The sequence below is a fragment of the Hibiscus syriacus genome, unplaced genomic scaffold, assembly GCF_006381635.1.
Source record: "Hibiscus syriacus cultivar Baekdansim isolate YM2019G1 unplaced genomic scaffold, ASM638163v2 tig00110458_pilon, whole genome shotgun sequence".
NCBI classification, from domain to species: Eukaryota; Viridiplantae; Streptophyta; class Magnoliopsida; order Malvales; family Malvaceae; genus Hibiscus; species Hibiscus syriacus.
Window position 1 is genome coordinate 2,659,206 of NW_024062745.1, and position 6,402 is coordinate 2,665,607.

Below are 6,402 nucleotides of genomic sequence, written 5' to 3' on the forward strand. Positions count from 1 at the left end.
CTCAAAATAAAAGTACATATCTGGAAAAAAAAAATTGAGTAAACCATGTCATTTTCAAAAGGGATCAATTGAGATTTTTAAACAAAGCACTCAGTTTAAATAAATTTACATCCATGAAAGGATCTTATTTGAAAGTAATTCCGAACACGTAAATTTCAATATCAAAACAACATATGATTGACAAGATATCAAGTTTGGACTTTGTAGCGTGAGTTATATTAATTCATAGAAAATTCTACCTCATGTCGATGTATAAAGATTATCTTAGATCATAGGGAAAAATGATAAGACATATAAAACAAAAAATCTACATCATGTTGATGTAGAAAGAAACTTAATTTTAGATCATTGCACTTGCCATTCACTCTCAAGTCTTCAAAAATCTCCAAATTGTAGAATTAAGTTTTAAAAAAACACCATTTATGACCGTAATACAAAAAGATCGTACATCATATATTACTCGAATATTCAACAACATAAATGGATCCTACGTCCAATTTATTCTAGTACCACACTAGTTGGTATCACATAGAACACATCGAATAAGATAATTTGAACACACTTAAATATGCATGGTCAAGCACAAGAAAGTAGGAAAATGATAGTCTTTAAATAGGTATTGGATCAACGAACAAAGCACGGATGTCATCTTTCACATATTCCGGATGTGTGTATCCATCTCCATGTTTGTAAAACAAATATGATGCTCGAGCGAAGTTCAAATGTCGTAAGAGCAGATCTCTTGGGATACATGTTGGTCTCATGCATTCTTCATTTACATCCTTCCATGCATCCTCCAGCAGTTTCTCAAATGCTTTAAGCGTAAGTTGCTCTGAAAGGTTGTGTTGCTTCATGTAGCATTCAACGCTGGAAGGTGCATGCTCTCTCAATTGCTCGAACTTCAATTAGAATGAGCCACCAAAATAATTGTTAAATTCTGTACAAGACATTCAAATAAATCTTTTTATTAAATGATTACCTTATGTGATACTATGTCATTCATGAGACGACCAATAACATTTGTAGCCTGCATAATTTTGGGATCGTTTCGCTGCCATTCAAATGCTTCTATCCCTGCAATTTTTCCCATTCCTATGAATGATATTGTTATTAAGGGATCAAAGGTAGACGTCTTCATTGCAACGCTCATATACTACTCAAATGTTGGTACATAACCATCATGGTACCATTTCACCTCAGCTTGATAGTTGGTCACCAGTCCAATGAACTAATTATGCGACCAATGTTAAAACATGAACAGATATAAGTTACAATTAAATACAAGAACCAGTTGATAGTTGATCTTACAGCATCTCTTGCATAAGGGACACCGTAAGATCTTCCTTCCTTCCTAGCCTCCTCAGCTATTTCATCAAAAACAACTAGCACAGTCTTGCAAATAACTTTGGTGTAATCATGCAACTCATCAAGAGCACTAATGTCCCATCTGAATATTAGAATGGATATGCATGAATATTAACTCTGGTATTATTGAGATGACTAACCATCGCATAGTAAGAATTAGAATCATATGCATCTCATTACATTTTTAACGCGTCTATAAGACGTTGAAGCTCTTGAGGTGTCCCATAAGCATCAAATGTGTCATCTAAAATTGATAGAAGTAAGATCATCTTAGTAAGAATTATCCGCCACTTTGTGTAGCAAGGTTCAAAAATAGGTAATTAATCCATGTGTAGATCTCCACATATCTCTCCCTTGCATAAGAAAGTTCAGAGGAAAACTTATTTTCCTCCCAAAACCTGCAACATAAAAGTCCCTTTAACATGCATGCAAAAAGTCATCAGGAATCAATCCTCAAAGTCATACAAAAAGATTTATATATATACCTTGTGATTTGGCTGACCTCCTGTTTATGAAGAATTTGTACTTGATTAAAGTCTAGCTTTGCAAACTTAAGAAGGGGCTCATCTCTGGACTCCTCTTCCTCATAGAAAGAGATATAGGTCCTTGCCGCTAGCCTTGGAGAGGATTTGTTCAATGGCTGATCAAGGGCGTTGGTTATTAGCTTGGCAACAAGCGGGGAAAATTTCTTTGCCGATGAGTTCAAGTTTGCAGTGGTGAATGCAAGGGCTTCCTCTAGTACACATTCCCCATGAACTCTCAGATGGCTAGCTTCGTACAGACTTAACATTCCCTTAGCATCATCGATCAGAATTTCTTTCAACTTACCATCAATGTCTTTGAATTTGTTGAAAACATCTGATATTCGCAAATTGGATTGGATAATAACATTCATAGTTATTTCAGTATTCACATGCGAATGTTGTTATTCTTACCGCAAGACATTTTGAAACCATATTGTCTGAAAACTCGAAAGACAATAGAAGTAGAGTTTAAGTCAAGGTCATTTCCTGCAACAAGAACACTTTGGAGGGAACTGAAAATGCTTTCCAATTGGTTTTGAATATCATTCTCAAAGTGATATGAAACACCAAGGCGGAGCAGAGTATCTATGAGTTTAACATTCTCAATGGGATCAGCCGTAGAAGCCTTCAGCATGTCCTTCACTTTCTCCTTCAATGGATCTATTTCTTTGGTGAAAGAATCAAAGACCTGAGACTGCTTGAAAAATTAAGTAGAATACACATCATAAATAAGAAGGTAAAGTACATGTGTTTGCAAAAATATGTAGAAGATTACCAAGTCGCCAGTTGGAGGAAATTGATCTCTCCATATGTTTTTGGAGAAAGATGGCATTGGACGGAGAACTTCGCCCTCCTCTACGGACTGCATATTTCCTAGGAATATAATTGATAAGTAGAAAATTCTTTATCTTTGTTTTTTCATCCTTCTTCCCAAAACCCGGGACATATTTATAGACATTTATATATATTTTAAAATGTTAACTACATCATTTATCATTCAACTTTAGACGACATATTGTTTATAACACTGAATTTTCAATTACTTTAATTATAACATTAAAATTTAATTTTCATTTCAATCAGTCTGTTTAATCATCTTTGAGTCGAATGTTCAATTTGCTTTGGGAGGAAGCTTTCCAACTGTAGAGCCAGTGGATTCTGTTTAATATATTCATAATATTATATTTTAAAGAAAGTATTTTGAGAGTAAAATATTGATGAGAGTATAAAGGAGCCAATGAATTGATGGGAATAAAAAAAATTACAAACAATTGTATTCAAAAGACCAAAATGAGTAAAATGCAAAGTTAAAGGACCAAAAAGGAGATTACAATTTTAGTAAAAACTTAATAATTGAAGTTACATACGTATTCTATTGTGGTATATGAGCATTTAGTTCAAATTTGGTAAAAACAAACTTAAAATAAAGGACGAATTGAAGAAATAAGGAAATTACGAAAAAATTGAGGGATTAAATTGAAAAATAAAAAATTTGTTATAAAAAGGAGGAATTGAAAGTACACATGTATTCTACGATAGTTTATGAGCATGTAGCTCAAATTTGGTAAAAAATAAAAATGGAGTTAAAATGGAGAAAATTAAGAAATAATGAAATCAAAAACTAAATCGTAAAACTATCAAAATACTTAATCAAATTTTTGATTTTCTGAGTAACTCAAAATTTCAAAATTTCAACTTGACTCGAACTTGAAAACCGAATTGACAATTATAGTTGAATTGAATAACACGAATAACTCAAAATTGAACAAAATCAATTTTTCGAGTCGAATTAAATCTTGATCAGCCCTAATTACTTATGCGTTTTCAATAGCAAAATATTTAATGCAAGAATAATTAACCCCAAAGTTTAATGCCAAACTATCTTTTGTGTGGTTTTGGGAACAGATTCCAAACTTTTACATAACATAAGTGAAACTTGTACGATATAATATTTTCCATTGTTTATTTATTTATTTCTCCGCATCTTCCTTCATTACCATTTTTAAAGAGTTTTTAATCCGAACCCAATAGCGGAAACTTAAGTGTGTCTATAGTTTTTTATATCTTTTTTTTTCCTAATAATGGAATGTGTTTGTCTCATTTCCAATATAGTGAAAATTTGTACAATGTAATCTTTTCCCTAACAGTGAATTTTTTTTAAAGAATTTTCAATCCAAACCCAATTCATGAAACTTAAACGTGTCTATAGTTTTTATATCTTTTTTCCCCTAATAATGGAATGTGTTTGTCTCATTTCCAATACAGTGAAAACTTGTACAATGTAATCTTTTCCCTAACAGTGAAGTTTTTTTAAAGAGTTTTCAATCCAAACCCAGTACCTAAAACTTAAACGTGTTTATAATTTTTTATATATTTTTCCTAATAATGGAGTGTTTGCCTCGTTCCCAATACAGTGAAAACGTGTACAATGTAATCTTTTCCATAACAATGATTTTTTTTTTTAATTCAATCCAAACCCAATACATGAAACTTAAACGTGTCTATAGTTTTTTTATATCTTTTTTTCCCTAATAATGGAGTGTGTTTGTCTCGTTCCCAATACAGTGAAAACTTGTACAATGTAATCTTTTCCCTGTGAATTTTTTTAAAGAGTTTTCAATCCAAACCCAATTCATGAAACTTAAACATGTCTATAGTTTTTTTATATCTTGTTTTTTCCTAATAATGGAGTGTGTTTGTCTCGTTCTCAATACACTGAAAGTTTGTACAATATAATCTTTTCCATAACAGTGAATTTTTTTTAAAGAGTTTTCAATCCAAACCTAATACATGAAACTTAAACGTGTCTCTAGTTTTTTTATATATTTTTTCCTAATAATGGAGTATGTTTGTCTCATTCTGAATACAGTGAAAACTTGTACAATGTAATCTTTTTCATAACAGCGAATTTTTTAAAGAGTTTTCAATCCAAACCCAATACATGAAACTTAAACGTGTCTATAGTTTTTTATATCTTTTTTTCCTAATAATGGAGTGTGTTTGTCTTGTTCCCAATACAGTGAAAACTTGTACAATGTAATATTTTCCCTAACAGTGAATTTGTTTTAAAGAGTTTTCAATTCAAACCCAATACATGAAACTTAAACGCGTCTATAGTTTTTTTATATCTTTTTTCCTAATAATGGAGTGTGTTTGTCTCGTTTCCAATACAGTAAAAATTTGTACAATGTAATCTTTTCCCTAACATTGATTTTTTTAAAGAGTTTTCAATCCAAACCCAATACATGAAATTTAAACGTGTCTATAGTTTTTTCTATATCTTTTTTTCCCCTAATAATGGTGTGTGTTTGTCTCGTTCCCAATACAGTGAAAACTTGTACAATGTAATCTTTTCCCTAACAGTGATTTTTTAAAGAGTTTTCAATCCAACCCCAATACATGAAACTTAAATGTGTCTATAGTTTTTCTTATATCTTTTTTCCCTAATAATGGAGTGTGTTTGTCTCGTTCTCATTTTAAAAAAAAAATCTATATCCCATAATTAAAAGATGTTTCAAAGTTAGATGGCTCAGTTTTAGATATGAAGATCACGTTATTAAACAACATATTAAATAAATATGTCATTTCAATCATCTCATAATTGATATTTAGACATATTTTATCATATTAAACATTTATTTACGATTTAGTATAATTCGTTAAACAATTTATAATTAGATTTTGATTACAGAGTAAATTCACTTCAACTGTGTAATTTTTTGTTAACTTGTATGCATCACTCTCAACCAAACTATATCTTTATATAAGGTGTGTAGCATGCCTATGTAGAGTTGATCCTTATTTCCTGAAGCCTTCTGATAATCATCAATGATCCGATCATAATCTCTAGATCAAAGTCAATAGAAAATCACCAAAGAATGAGCCAATAAAATTGCAAATTGCAATGTTAATTTATTTGAGAATTAATGAGATAGTTTCATAAATTATTAGGGCGTGATCTAGGTTAATTTCTCAAAATAAAAGTACATATCTGGAAAAAAAAAATTGAGTAAACCATGTCATTTTCAAAAGGGATCAATTGAGATTTTTAAACAAAGCACTCAGTTTAAATAAATTTACATCCATGAAAGGATCTTATTTGAAAGTAATTCCGAACACGTAAATTTCAATATCAAAACAACATATGATTGACAAGATATCAAGTTTGGACTTTGTAGCGTGAGTTATATTAATTCATAGAAAATTCTACCTCATGTCGATGTATAAAGATTATCTTAGATCATAGGGAAAAATGATAAGACATATAAAACAAAAAATCTACATCATGTTGATGTAGAAAGAAACTTAATTTTAGATCATTGCACTTGCCATTCACTCTCAAGTCTTCAAAAATCTCCAAATTGTAGAATTAAAGTTTTAAAAAAAACACCATTTATGACCGTAATACAAAAAGATCGTACATCATATATACTCGAATATTCAACAACATAATGGATCCTACGTCCAATTTATTCTAGTACCACACTAGTTGGTATCACATAGAACACATCGA

At 30.8% G+C, this 6,402-nt stretch overlaps 1 pseudogene; it reads right to left on the minus strand.

The window, feature by feature from the left end:
* Positions 1–594: 594 nt before the first annotated feature.
* LOC120126400 lies at positions 595–2,800 on the minus strand (annotated as a pseudogene).
* Positions 2,801–6,402: the final 3,602 nt, after the last annotated feature.